The sequence below is a fragment of the Pongo abelii genome, chromosome 1 (assembly GCF_028885655.2).
Source record: "Pongo abelii isolate AG06213 chromosome 1, NHGRI_mPonAbe1-v2.0_pri, whole genome shotgun sequence".
In the NCBI taxonomy this organism is placed as follows: domain Eukaryota; kingdom Metazoa; phylum Chordata; class Mammalia; order Primates; family Hominidae; genus Pongo; species Pongo abelii.
Window position 1 is genome coordinate 149152992 of NC_071985.2, and position 15824 is coordinate 149168815.

The 15824-nt window shown below is 38.9% G+C and overlaps 1 long non-coding RNA gene across 1 annotated transcript in view; it reads right to left on the minus strand.

Moving 5' to 3' along the window:
• Positions 1–1863: 1863 nt before the first annotated feature.
• Positions 1864–15824, minus strand: part of LOC129050425 (uncharacterized) — a 57966-nt gene continuing 44005 nt past the window's right edge. The window contains exon 4 of the long non-coding RNA XR_008514058.2: positions 1864–11408. This is a non-coding gene — a long non-coding RNA (uncharacterized LOC129050425). The remainder of the gene's footprint in view (positions 11409–15824) is intronic.

Sequence of the window (15824 nt, forward strand, 5' to 3'; positions counted from 1 at the left end):
AGGGCAGTGACTTGTACAAAGTCATTCTTTTAATAGGTGGCTGAGCTCAGATTTGAACCCAAGCTATCTGAGTCCAAAGACGGGCCTTTATGCCATCCAATGCCTTCATTTTCCACTAGAGAAACATATCAGTTATTCACTCCTTAAGGTTTTCAAAATGTTGCAGGTTTTTCATTTGAAAACCACAAAGTCATATGCAAGCAGTTTAAAATGATGTTGAGCTCAGCATCCTGAATGTCAAGACCTTGTCTTTCTCTGAGATTTAGTCTGGTCGCCCATGTTTCAGAGACACATATTGGTTGCAGCAATTACATTCTCCACTAGGAGAACCCAGGGAACAATACCTTACTCTAAAGCTGTTTTTCCTTTTTGTAACTGTGTGGAAGGAGGCTACCTTCCCCATTTAAATAAATAAATAAATAAATAAATAAGCCTTTACCTAAATTGTGCAGAATTGCCCACACTCACTTTATCTTGTGTTGACCATTGCTCACTAATTCATTTCTCTTATCCTAGGACTACTACTTATCCTTGATTGTGTAATTTGAATGGTCATTATGACACATGAGCACCTCATATAACTTCGGTGCATTGTACAATCAGAGTTACCAGTAATTTAAATTATCGTGGTATTGGATTTTTAAAGTTAAAACCCCATAGTTTTCCCTAAATATTAAAGTTTGATTTGTAAGTATTATTATTGTTGAAAATTTACATTTTTTAAGAATTAAGCATCATAACTTTGAGGAGCAATTGATTAAGTGTTTGATCAACTTAACTAATTTCTGTTTAAACAATCAGTCTCATATATGAATGTGGGAATTTGAAACTGCAACCATAAATGTAATATATTCAGTTTTCTTTTTAAGCTTTTCAGGTAATTGACCAGTGTGACAAGTTCATGTCTCTAATGAGCAAAACTGTCTTGAGAATTTAAATAAGTAATTTAAGTCTAATAAATTATTAAATTTATAAACATAGTAAATCTAGTTCTCTGAAATGGTCTAATTCTGTTTACAAACTTAGTGAAAATCTTACACCTTCAACTTTAAATCACAACTCAATTACATATTTTAAATTGGAATCACCAGGCTAATCTGTCAGAGTCTCCAACGTGCCAATCCTAAATCATTACAAACAGTTTAAATACTGAATATACACAAGTTGTATCAATGATTAAAAACCCATTCCTGAACTTGACACAAAAATATTAATACTTCATCATCTTTATAATTAATTCGAAACCATCCTGGATTTGGAAAGATACTCACTAAGGGAATAATTTTATCATCTCATATGTGGAATCTGGGCTGTGCATGTTCAGAGTGATTCTATCTCAAATATGGACACTTGAAGCGCTTTTAAATAGTTGCTATAAAAAGAAGGACTCCAAGCTACATCCTTCAGATGGGGTTTATTTTGCAACTCCTGCCTCATAAGTTCAAGATACATTTTTATTTAATTGCTTCAGCTTATTTGAATAGGGATCAGTCTGTAACACCCCCAACCAGGATATAACTGCCAACAGTTTACTATTTATTTTCTATATTTCCTAATTAAATTCTGGATCCTTTCTATACTGTTGTTGCCATTCTAGGCCATGATACTTATGAATACTTTAATGATATGTTATTGGACTCTGCATATTTTTCATACTTGTTAAGATATTTTAACAACAGATATATTTTTTGGAAATATATTAGAAATTAGAAACTAATTTTAGTAAATTCTTAATCAAAGATGAGTGAAGAGAATGTAAGACTTCTATATTCTTTCAGTGTCTTGGCTAATAAATTAGATTTTCTTTTCAATTAGTCTGTGAATGAAACAGTCAAACTTTAAGAGACTGATTTTTCAAAAGGCTTCAGATATGATACCAATAGCTCCAGCAACAAAAGAAAAAGTAGATGAATTAGATAGACTTCATCACAATAAAAACCTTTGTGCATCACAGAACACTATCAAGAAAATGAAAACCTGTAGAAAGGAGGAAAATACTTGCAAATTACATACCTGATAAGGGCCTAGTATTCAGAATATATAAAGAACTCTTATAACTCCACAACAAAAGACAAAACTCATTTAAAAAAAAAATGAGCAAAGGACTTGAATAGACATTTCTCCAAAGAAGTTATGCAAATGTTCAACAAGTGCTTGAAAAGACACCCATCATCATTAATCATTAGGGAAATGCAAATCCAAACCATAGTGAGTTACTACTTCACACCCACTAATATGGTTACAATAAAAACATATGGAAAATAACTAGTATTAGCAAGGATGTGGAGAAATTAGAACACCTGGACATTGCTAGTGGGAATGTAAAATGGTGTAGCTTCTGTGGAAAACAGTTTGGCAGTTCCCCCAAAAGTTAAATATAAAAATTACCCTATGACCCAGTAATTCTACTCCTACCTAAAATAATTGAAAACATGTATTCAGGCAAACACTTGAGTGGAATAATTGACATTGGAGACTTGGAAGGGTGGGGGCTGAAGTGGAGGGGAGTGAGGGATGAGAAATTATTTAATGTGTATAATGTATACTATTTGGGTGATGGCTACACTAAAATATATCCATGTAACAAAACTGCACTTGTATCCTCTAAATCTATAAAAATTAAAAAAAAAACGCATAAATGAAGGTTCATAGCATCAGCATTGACAATAGCCAATATGTGGAAACAACTTTGTCCCTCTCCTGATGAATGGATAAACAAAATGTGGTAATAAGACTTTACAATGGAATATCATTCAGCTATGAAAAGGAAAAACAAGTGCTACAATGTGGAAGAAGCTGAAAACATTATGTCAAGTGAAAGAAGCTAGACACAAGAGGGCAATATGGTATGATTCCTTTTATATGAAATATCCAGATTCAGTAAATCCATAGGGATAGTAAGCAGATTGTTGGTTACCAGTTTCTAGGGGAGGAGGAAATGGGGACTGACTGCTTGCTGGGGTTACCTTTGGGGATGTGAAAATGTTTTAAAAGTAAATAGAAGTGGTGACTGCACGACATTTCGAATGCGTTAAATGCTGCTGAATTGTACACTTTAAAATGGTTAATTCTATACTGTGTGCATTTTACCTCAAATTAAAAATTTTTTACCAAAAAAAGAGCTTTTTCAATAAAGTCTCTTGCTTTTTTTTTCTCCAATCAGGATGATATTTAGGATCAGATGTTACCTGCATCCTTTTCCTCACTTTTATGGTGAGATTTTGCCACAAATATGGAGGATCTCTCACTTGATAAGGGGTGAACAAAGCTCCATAGAAACAACATAGCCCCAGCTTTGAGGAACAGGGTGACCTGACTCCCTCTTATAAATGAGATGACTGACAGTGATGGTATAAATTATGACTTTTTCTTCTCATTTCAGCCACTACACAGCCAGCTTTCTCCATTCTTTAATATAAATTTTATTAAGTACCAAGACACATAATTACTCAGGACTGAGATCAGTAACATTTTCAGAACATTTCATATGTTTGAAACCAGCCCAATTTTCCCTTAGAACTGAAGTTTGAGTAACAGACATTTGTTTTATCTAAGTTCCTTTCTCAGGAACCTGACCATCAGGCCTCCCAGAAAGTATCGAGAAACTGAAACATCTCAGATCATGGCATCTGGACAATGAGACACACCTGCTGCCTGTTGACCAACTCCTCTTGCTTACCCCTTCCTAACTCCCCACTATATAAACCTTTTATTTTAGTTAGCTTAGACTTGTTTCCCATCTCTCAGCTGACATCATCTGTCATAGAGCCTTTGTTCCCTGGCAATACTTGCCATCTCTGTGATTGGCTTTCTTTGCAGCAAGCAACCAGATCTAAGCCAATCCCTTGGTGTTTGTCAACATGTTTCCCTCCCCAGTGTTTTTGTTTTAATATTTGTAAATTATCTGTTATGTATGGAATGGCCCATTTCTTCTGGAATCATGCTCTAGAAACACATGTAATAAAAACTTACAACACACGTACTCCTCAGAGCAAGCTTACGGGATAGGTAGTACTTTATGCCTATTATGCCCATTTTACAGGAAGAAGACTGAGAGACAATGAGATTAGATAAATTGGCTAAGTATACTTAGCTTGTAAGTGGTGTAGCTAGCTTTCAAACCTGGATAACCTCACTCCAAAGCCCAGTTTTTAAAACTAATATGCTTTTCTATTCTGCCTCTCCTAGAAACAGTTTATCAAGCCTATCATGTTCTAGGTGAAGGAGGGCATAGCAAAAGTAGTTTGTGCTCAGCAAATATCCATGAAAACTACATTTGGAATATTTGAAATATAGAAGAGTATTTGGAATATTTCAAATGTAGAAGACTACACTTCCCAGTCTTCTCTGCAGTTGGGTTGAGGCCATATGACTAATTCTTGCCTGTGAACTGTGTGGCCCACTTCTGTGATGTGTGTTACTTCTAAGCCAAGACAGTTAAGAGCAGTGACCTGTTCCCAAGGCTCTTTCTCTCTCATCTGCAAGCTGGAAAGAAAGAACTTTGGGATGGTTGGAATGCAAGATGAAAGTCATCTGGATCCCTGAGTCACTGTTAGAGGAAAGCTGCCCCCACTGGAAAAAAAATAGGCATTGAATCCATATCAGACTTCGATGTGAGTGAGAAATGAGCCTTTATTATGTTAAGCTGTGAGTTAATTTGTTACCAAAGGCTATCCTAATGTCTTCTGACTAACTCAGAATTATCATATAACAAATGACACAAAATCTTGACCATAAGTCAGGCTACTTCCAAGTGCCTCCTGATGTCCCTTTAGCGATTGTTACGGGCTGAGTTGGGTACTGCCCCCCACCGATAGGATTGTTGCCAATGTAAGTACTTAACAGAAGGTCATTAGGGTGGGCTCTAATCCAATATGACTGATGTCCTCATAAAAAGAGGAAATTAGGCACACAGACATGCACACATGAAGGATGCCAGGTGAAGATGAAGGCAGATGAAGATGAAGGCAGATAGATATCTGCCAGTCAAGGAACACAAAAAACTAGGAGCAAACTACTAGAAGCTGGGGAAGAGAAGTGGAACAGATTCTCTCTTATTACCCTCAGAAGGAGCCAATCCTGCTGACACTTTGATGTGCAAGAACACATTTCTATGTTTGAGGCACCGAGTGTCTAGCACTTTGTCATGGCAGCTCTAGCAGACCATCACAGTGATCCACACATGCTGCGTCTAAGTGGAAGGGCAGTTGTGCTGTACTTGGTCCTGGGCAGACTGACCAGAACATGGGCATTACACAATTCAGCTGGAATTCTCCACTAACTCCATTAAGAATTACTATAGCCCGTTAGGAATCCTTTGGGAGAATGGGGAAAATGGTCCTAATGAAGCAATAATTCCTTTGTTTTAAAAGAAAATCCCTTTACAAATAAGCATGGAAAGGATCATGGGGTAAAAAAATGTTCAAAGAGTGATAGGAAGTATATTACAATATGTGCTGTGGACAGAGCTTAAGGCCAACCAAGACAATCTGAAGGTCTGAAATTGAAATTTCTCACTAATAAATTCTTTACCTTGTGACAAAGGGGAGCCTCAAACGGGAGAGCTCACCAACTCCTGGGAGCTTGTTCAGACTCTGAGAGCAAACTCAATCTTCCTGGGTGAGGCAGAGGTCAAGCCAAAATGGAATCCTTTTTTCTTTCTGCCTGTGGATTCTGGTTACTCCCTGCTTGTCTGAACTACTCTCTCTGCATCTCTAAGTGCGATAGTGAAGCAGGAGAGGAAAGAAAGAAGCCTCGCTCGTGTTGACCACCTCAGCTCAAAAAAGGAAGAAGCCTTCTCAAATACTCATCAACCTCAGAAAGGAAATACTCCGACGTAGACAGCATCACTATAACAGGACTATGTAGTGTAAGAAAAGCCCTGCCATATAAATATGTGCCTCAACATTGCCTGAAGAACTTTTTTTCCTCTTCAAACAAAAACTATAAAAGGGGTTAACAAATCACCCCAGGTCACCCCAAGTGATACACCTTGAATCTGAACTGAGCAATCCATGCCCATGTGCAATTTGCAGTCTTTATTATTTCCCCATCCCATGCCTTGAGTCAAAGTAGATTAACAATTATGAATTGTGGTTAGACCTGCTATTTATTTGCTTAATGGTTTTATTCCCTAAACAGAGGATTTGAGGGGGGAGAAAGTGACTTTGCTTTACCTGTCTATGCCTTACGCTCCCTGGCTATGCCTTTCTCCACATACCCTGCAGCAAGGTTTATTTAGTGAAAATTGTAAGAAAGATTTTGATTGCCAGAGGGACATTACAAACCAATAGCCAGATCCAGCAGGGACTCACAGGGACAGCATCATAAGCTGTCATTGTTGGCTGGAATAGTGAGGGGAAGAGAAATTATTTGAACAGGACTTCAGTACCCACTCCAGGAAGTACAAGGCTGCCGTGCCTGTTTCCCTACTGTGTGTTTCCTTGTGCTAAAGGGGAAAAATGTGAGAAATGGAAACAATTACCTCTATGGCAGTTTACTAGGTCTGTGAGCTCAGGAAATATCTGCCAAAATAGAAATTGTCAGCCCTCAGTCAATCAACAATCAGTTAATGAGCAGATCTGTTCAGTTCAGTTCAGTTATTTGTTGAGCTCTTATTATGTTCAAAGCTACGAGAGGGGCTGTAGACATGTAAACTTGAGGCAAATAGAGTCCTGACCTCTGTGAGTTCATCAAGAAGAAGGAAAAATCAACAGGCAGGTAGCTAATGCAAGGTAGAATGCAATGAGTATCCTAATCCAACCCAATTTTATTCCACAAATATCTATTCAGGTCCTACACAAAGCACGGAAAGACAGTGTAGTAAGAACATTCTGGTGAATTTAGCTGGGTAGACCTCATGGAGGAGGTGAGGTTTCAGCAGGGCCTGAAGGATCTATCTTTGGTTGATCCAGATGGGCCAAAGGGTGCTCCAAGGTAGAACGGGTGAGCAGAGGCTGCTAAGCTGGAAAGCACGGGACATGGAAGGTGTGACTGGTAGGTAAGGAGGATGGAAGCAAGGATGCACATGGAAGGGAGAGTCATGAAGAATGTGGCTGAAAATGGCTCATCTCCTGGAGGAGTCTGAGAAGAGCAGGGCACATGTATCTCTGCACTGGAACAGTAGTCTGCAGTTTGTTGACTTTGGGGGGACTTCTTTAAGAAAAAGAATACAAAATTATGAATTTAAAATTATGTATAGACAAAAATTATCTGAAATGAAAAAAAAATCCTCACCAAATTATTGGAGCCTTAGAGATTTAGGTCTCCATCATCTGAGATGTTTTTAAGCAACTTAATAGAAATGCCTACATAGAAATCCTCTATAATTAAAACCTGGCTTCTGCCTCCCCAGAAGGACACTGCCAGTCCCAGGATGCCCTCCACTCCCAGGAGCCTGTTCTAGTGAGACGCCCTGAAGTTTAAACATCTCTAGTGTCATAATAAATTCACCTGTGCAGAAGTCGCCAAACTTAGCTGATTCCTTGTCAGTAAAAAGTGTGTGGCCAGGGGATTGGGGTGCTGTGATTGGTCCCTTCGAGGTGAGGTGCTTACCCCTGTGTCTGGGTGGGGATATTTGTGCTAAGCAGCATCCTCCCCTCACTCCAAAATGCATGGTTAGAAAAGGGAAGCAATAGTTTCCTGAAAGAATGGAGGTGGGTGAAGTTTGCACCACCAAAGTAGTATTTAAAAAGATAAGTATGATAGAGATGTAAAGAAGAGACTGGAAAATGGAAAGTCATTAGTTAGGAGACCTAGTTAGGAGACTAGCTCCAGTCTGAAATGACAGTGTCTGTAACTAAACTGATGGAAGCAGGTAAAGAAATAAAGGATCAGCCCATAGAACCATTATGAAGAAGAGATTAAACAATCTAAGCAAACTTGGGTCTTGTGTCTTTTGCTGTGATTGGTGAATCCAAAACAGCCCAACAGATCACCAAATACCAGGCACTGCTTAGGTATAGATTCAGATATTTTGAGTTTTATTTCATATCCATTTAGTGCCCTCAAAGTGAGCCATGGATGCTGGCTGTGACTTACTTGAAACCTTATAAATATATGCCCACTCAACACCTCTCAGGGTCTAGATTTTGTCTTTGTCTTTCAAAGAGGTAACCACAAATATTGTCCCTGCACATTGAGGTAGCAGAAAGCTAGTGCCTTGATTACTCAAAATGATCTCCTAAGACAATTTTGTTCTCTGTCTTTGGAATGGTAACATCATTATTTCTTGAATCCCAGTCTCTGACCTGCTTATAAGTAATGGTCAGGTCAGTTTCCATATGTAATGGCTCCCACTCAGGCCATAAAGCTTTGATATACTTAAACTAGTCTTTCACCAAAAGTTAGCGGTAAACAACCGGCCTGTAAAGCTTTCCAAGAGGCAAGAGAACACTCACTCCGTTGCTATAATTATTACTTCTCTCTTTGTGACGACTCTTGAGGAATATAGTTAAAAAGCAGAGATAGCACCTTTCTATTTTTCTCCATCTGTTTATTTTGCACAGTAAATTGCCAGCTCTTTGTTTGACATAGGAGTAAAACACTGTTGTGTCTCTTACCTGTAATTCTTGAAAGTGCAGCAAAGTATATATCCTTTAATTCCAACATAATCAAGAATTTACTTTCCACAAACTGCATTTCATCTCTTTCTCACATGGCTGTTGGTGTTTGGGAGTAGTTTCAAGTTGTTTGAGAATGTGCTTGCATCAATAAAATTGGCAATTTGCTTCTTCTCACAGTGTAAAGACAAAGAATTGGAAATTCCAGTGAGGCTAAGGGGTGATCTACCTGGCAGGCTGGTTCTCCTGGCCTGTGACACTGTTACCGAAAGAATACTTAATTAGGCAACACATTCATACCGACAGGTGCCATGATCCTAAATGCGTAGTCCAAGTGGCTAGGCTTTAGTGTCATTTTGTGTGCCTCAAAACCTTCACAGCTGAGGGAAATGGAACTTTTCTCATTATTTGTGACCCGATTTGGCAATATCAGTTAAGCAATCATGCCTCTGAATGGCATGGAGTGGGGTAAGCTTCTCCCCCAGGAGGATTTAGAAACTGGAATAATTGATTGTGCTCTGAGTAGCTGTGCACTCAGAGATTGTTGAGATGCTAATTAATGCACACATCTGCAACCATCAGTTCAGTTTTATTCAACAAATACTTGTTTTGTTTACACTCTGTGCCAGACACCATGTTATGGGCTGAAAACCCAAAGCTGAATAAAATATAGCCTTATTTCTCTTCTATGCAGATTTTGTTGGAGGGGGAAGAATTGTTACTAGATAATTCTAATGCAGTGTGGTAAATTCAGTAGTAGAAATGTATTAAGGTGGCCCATGACAAGCGATACCTGACCCAGTCACCAGGAACTAGGGGAAGAGATCATGAAGGGATTCTTGGAGGAGAGGCCCCTGGAACCAAGTGTTTAAAAAGGCAGTAGGGCTTAGGGGAACAGTGACGACAAAGTCTGGGAAGCCTGAAAGAGCATGAAGTTTGTGGAACATCAAGCGGTTTGAATTTCCAGCGGCTAAAGTGGAAGATAAAGAGTGGGGGTGGGTGTAGAGAAGTAGATAGAGACAGATCATGGAGATGCTTGCATGCCACCCTAAAGAGGTAGAACTTGCTCCCATAGGCAGAGGTGGGGTGACAGAGCTTTAAAAGCCATGAAGTGAGTGACTAGTCTGGTTTAATTTGGGTTTAAAAGCCTGGGTAGGGTTGATTTGAGAAGGGCGAGGCTGGAGGTGGAGAACAAGAGACTTTGCAGTAGTCCCAGAGAGAACTGATGAGAGCCTGGGGAAGCGCAGCAGGCAGGACAAAAAGGGTTTGTGGGGTGGACACAGGAAATTTTCCAGAGTTGAAGCTCAGGGCAGGGGTCTGGCTGGGGATGGAGATGTGTGCATCATTACCATGTGGGCTGTAGTTAAGGCCAATTAGACAGGATTAGCGTGCTCACGTGAAACGCATGTAGTAAGAAGAACAAGAAGCTATGCTGAGTCAGCTGGGGTTACCACCTCTTTGAGAGGATAGAGGAAGAGAATGCCAGTGAAGGAGACTGCGGGGAGAGGAAAGAGGAGACTCAGCAAAGCGTGGTGTGACACAGCCAGGTGAGCAGAGAGTTGAGGACATTTTGACAATGATGTTGAATCTTCCCATCTGGTACCACACTGTAAAAGCTAAGATTAATTAATTAATTCAACAAATATTTATGGAGTACCAAAGATGTATCACATATGTGCTAGTACCTTTAACTTATAATTTTACCAAGATTGACTTCCACGTAACTAGCAAAATGTAAGCTACCAAAAACATTTGTTGGATTCCATTCTGTGAAGTATTTCTCTGCTCAACATTGTTTTTAGTTTATTTCTACTTCTAATTGTAAGATATTTTTAAACCGTACAGTGAGGCAAAAACTTCCATCTGAGCATGGCATTCAGAAGGGTAGTGGCAGAGATGTTGTTGGCTGCTGGTGAAATAAATGCAGTAGAATGAGAAAAACATTTGTTCATTCCATTCCTCAAAATAAGCAGGCTGGATGTATGGGAGACTGAGTGCTTCTCACTGTTTAACAGAAAAGATTACTCTCTGTTCTTCAGCTGGAGGAAGTTTCTCTCTCTCTGTGCTTCTAGTTCCCATAATGTAAAAATGTTTCACATTCTTTCAACATTGCCATGCACAAACACACATTAGCACTGGCTAAGTATATGATATGGGACACTGGAACCCAGTTCGCTTAGGTCAATCTCCTGGTTAGATGAGTGAAATTTGCTTCTTTTAATCATCTTCTAATATGGCAGGGAAGGTCCCCCAGGCTACACGTAAGTAGTTACAAATGTTATATTATTTAAATAGATATTCTAGGTTGTCTTTATCTCTTGTTGTGCACAAGCCACACCCTAAAGTAAAAGAATCACCACAGATCTGTTGATAATGAGACCAGTCATTCTTTGGTCAACAGACATTTGCTGAGCAACTTGTTAGGCCCATATTGGGAGCTGGGGTAACAAAGATGGATTAGTTCTACTCACAGCCTTGGAATTATTCGCAGACTAGTAAGGTATTTCATATATGTTGAAGTTCTTGGTGAACGCCCAAGTTATTTCTCTTTACCACCTGTCCCTTTGCAGTCCTTATCTTCTAACGTGCAGACAAAAGTAAGAAGACAAGATGGCTTTTGTGAAAAGCACAGCATCTATTGTAGGCAGCTGTTGATCTCTGCCATGGCACTCTCATTTCAGTAACTTATCTTCAGCTCCCCTCTGACTTCCATTTCTCGCACAGTTCCTGGCTCTATTTTCTGGGTTGGAGGGGTGCCCTGGACCATCATGCGTGAGACATTGTCTGCTCTTGCCTTGTCCTCACAGAAGCCTTCACTGGGAGAAGTGATTGGGAAGATTTGTATTTCTGGGTAAATATAAACATCAGTAATTATACATCAGATCCCAATATAATCACTGCATTTGAGTATTTATAATTTCAGTATGACCAATATCTTATTAATTAGTAAAAAACATGTTTAATGTAATATACCCAGCTATGCCCTATTCTCCTTCTAGCTAAGTGTTTTTGTATATGGATTTGTTTTTATGTTAAAAATCTTATAATTACATTATCTTCATGCTCTCAAAATACCATTTGGCTTAAAGAACTGGTATTTTCTCTGGTAACTTCCACATGGCATCTGCTCAAACTACCCTTTAAACTGCTGCATTAATTTGCTGAATAGTTATCTCTTTGCACTTGCCTTGTGAAAACCTATCTTTTACTAATTCCCCTTCCCCCAAATCAGCAAAACCTCAGCCTGTTCCATCTGGCAATATCATTGTTTCCCACTTGGCAATATGGTGTAGTGGTTATGAGCCTGGGCTTTAGAGTTCATTAGGCATGGGTCTGAATCCCAGTTTTAGAACTTGCTAGACATGTGATCTTGAGCAGTTTATATCAACTCTCTGTGCTAGGTTTCTTTATCTGTAAAATGGGTAAACTGATGTTAACTATCTTATAGGGTTGTTGTAAAGTGAGTAGCACAGTGTCTTGTACAGAGTAAAGGCTTAATAAAGTCTTCTTTCTTTCCTTGTTACTGTTACAATTTCCTTGGCTGCAGTGAGAAACATAAGGCATTGAAATCAGGTGGACTTGTTCAAACTATGTCCCCGGAGAAGCCAGTTGCCTTTCTTAGTCTTAGTTTCCTGATGTGCTAAATGAAAATAACAACATATCACAGTGCTGACAAACGATTACAAAGACTAATTAAGATAAAATACATTTAAAAAAATCTGTCATGGTGGTTCGGGCACAGTGGCTCATGCCTGTAATCCCAGCAGTTTGGGAGGCCGAGGCAGGTGGATCATTTGAGGTAAGGAGGTCGAGACCAGCCTGGCCAACATGGGGAAACCCTGTATCTACTAAAAATACAAAAATTAGCTGGGTGTAGAGGCAGGTACCTGGAATCCTAGCTACTTGGGAGGCTGAGGCAGGAGAATCACTTCAACCCGGAAGGCAGAGGTTACAGTGAACAAAGATTGCACCACTGCACTACAGCCTGGGCGACAGAGTGAGACTCTGTCTTAAAACAAACAAACAAACAAACAGAAAAACAAACAAAAATCTATTGTGGTGCATCAAATCATGACATGGGCTTACTATGACTCAATTGTCACACCTAAAACATCCCTCTCATTACCAGTCTTTTGCCCAATCTACAAGTGTACTGAGTATAATAGAAGATTTTAGTACATGTAAAAAATATGGTCTCCTGGACAGGAGTTCTATACTATTTACTAATCCTGTAAACCCTTTCATAATTATTTATCCTTAGGAACATATACAAATGTTTTTATAGAAAATAGATTTTAATAGATTCAATGCCATCCCCATCAAGCTACCAATGACTTTCTTCACAGAATTGGAAAAAACTACTTTAAAGTTCATATGGAACCAAAAAAGAGCTTGCATTTCCAAGACAATCCTAAGCCAAAAGAACAAAGCTGGAGGCATCATGCTACCTGACTTCAAACTATACTACAAGGCTACAGTAACCAAAACAGCATGGCACTGGTACCAAAACAGAGATACCGACCAATGGAACAGAACAGAGTCCTCAGAATTAATACCACACATCTACAACCATCTGAGCTTTGACAAACCTGAGAAAAACAAGAAATGGGGAAAGGATTCCCTATTTAATAAATGGTGCTGGGAAAACTGGCTAGCCATATGTAGAAAGCTGAAACCGGATCCCTTCCTTACACCTTATACAAAAATTAATTCATGATGGATTAAAGACTTAAATGTTAGACCTAAAACCATAAAAACCCTAGAAGAAAACCTAGGCAATACCATTCAGGACATAGGCATGGGCAAGGACTTCATGTCTAAAACACCAAAAGCAATGGCAACAAAAGCCAAAATTGAAAAATGGGATCTAATTAAACTAAAGAGCTTCTGCACAGCAAAAGAAACTACCATCAGAGTGAAGAGGCAACCTACAGAATGGGAGAAAATTTTTGCAATCTATTCATCTGACAAAGGGCTAATAAACAGAATCTACAATGAACTCAAACAAATTTACATGAAAAAAACAAACAACCCCATCAACAAGTGGGCAAAGGATATGAACAGACACTTCTCAAAAGAAGACATTTATGCAGCCAACAGACACATGAAAAAATGCTCATCATCACTGGCCATCAGAGAAATGCAAATCAAAATCACAATGAGATACCATCTCACACTAGTTAGAATGGCCATCATTAAAAATTCAGGAAACAACAGGTGCTGGAGAGGATGTGGAGAAATAGGAACACTTTGACACTGTTGGTGGGACTGTAGACTAGTTCAACCATTGTGGAAGTCAGTGTGGCGATTCCTCAGGGATCTAGAACTAGAAATACTATTTGACCCAGCCATCCCATTACTTGGTATATACCCAAAGGATTAGAAAACATGCTGCTATAAAGGCACATGCACACGTATGTTTATTGCGGCACTATTCACAATAGCAAAGACTTGGAACCAACCCAAATGTCTATCAAAGATAGACTGGATTAAGAAAATGTGGCACATATACACCATGGAATACTATGCAGCCATAAAAAAGGATGAGTTCATGTCCCTTGCAGGGACATGGATGAAGCTGGAAACCATCATTCTCAGCAAACTATTGCAAGGACAAAAAACCAAACATCGCATGTTCTCACTCATAGGTGGGAATTGAACAAAGAGAACACTTGGACACAGGAAGGGGAACATCACACACCGGGGCCTATTGTGGGGTGGGGGAAGAGAGGAGGAAAAGCATTAGGAGATACACCTAATGTAAATGACGAGTTAATGGGTGCAGCACACCAACATGGCCCATGTATACATATGTAACAAACCTGCATGTTGTGCACATATACCCTAGAACTTAAAGTATAATAAAAATAAATAAAAAGAAAATAGATTTTAAGTACCCTTGAAATTGTCTGTAGTTTATACCATATCTTTTGCCTAGCTTGAAGCACTGCTAGGATTATGCCAAGTGTATGCCTGTGTTCATTAACTCACTCAACAATATTTCTTGTGCATCTACTATGTGTTAGGCAGTACTCAAGGTGTTTGGGATACTCAGTGAACATACCAAAGGTGTCTTTCCTTATGAAGCTTATATTCCAGTGGGGGTAGACAGACAATAAAAAATGATAAAGTAAATTATATAGAATGTTACTAGTTATGTTGATAGATTTTGTGAAAAAAAAAAAAGAAAAAGGAAGGCTAAGGGGTCAGGAGTCTGGAGTGAAATTGGAATTTTAAATAGGGTGGTTAGGAGTGACCTTATTGAGAAGGTGACATTTAGACAAACATTTTAGATAAAAGCTACTTTACTCTGAAGCAATTAGAAGAATATACTACATTTTTTCTAATTCAATGAACCCTTAATACTTCCAGCTAGTTACTTCATAAAATATAAAGATCCTTCCACAAACCCTGCTCTGCTTCTGCTTTATTTGGTTCACTGTATTACCATTGCTTAACTAGGATCTCTTTGTCTGCAGCCCTGGTTCTCTGTAACTGGCATTCCCACATTGACACAAAATGATATTCCAAAAATATAGACTGAATTGTGTAACATTCTTCCTCGAAAGATCCAGTGGCTCTCCATTGTTTTCTGAGTCAAGTCCACACACCTTGGCTTGACCTCCATGGCCCTGGGATGCTCCTCTGTCCTCTTTTATGCCACATCCCTCTTTGAGAGCCATACTTCACCCATTCTGGTCTCTCTGCTCTCTACAACTCTTTGCTTTTGCCATTGTTCCTACCTACCCTTTCCCACATTTTATATTTATTGGAAATTGTACTCATCTTTCAAGGCCTAGCTCTAATGCTGCTTCCTTTTTGGATCCTTCCAAGTAAAGTTAATTTTTTCATGAACCCCTCCATTCCCTATGCCCTGAATGATGTGGTGTAGATGACCACATTCTCTTGAAGTTGTCAATTCTTTCTCTGTAGAAGATGGTTCTTATTTATCATAGAGTCTTCTGAGAGAAGATTCTGAGCAAGCAGTATACTAAACTCTGAGAAGATTCCATGATAAACAAGAGACATCTTCTATAGAGACAACTCTGCTTACTTGAATTAATCAAACTGGGCAAGCCACCTTGAATTAATCAAACCGGGCAAGCCACCTATCATCTTTGAACCTCAGCTTCTTCATTTTCAAATGGGTTAATTATACATTTTTATGAGTAATAGGTAAGGATTAAATGTGATTAAGTGAGATAATATCTCATTATTTAAATGCTTCTTGTGGTTGCTAGCATGTAGTATCCCTTCAGTAAT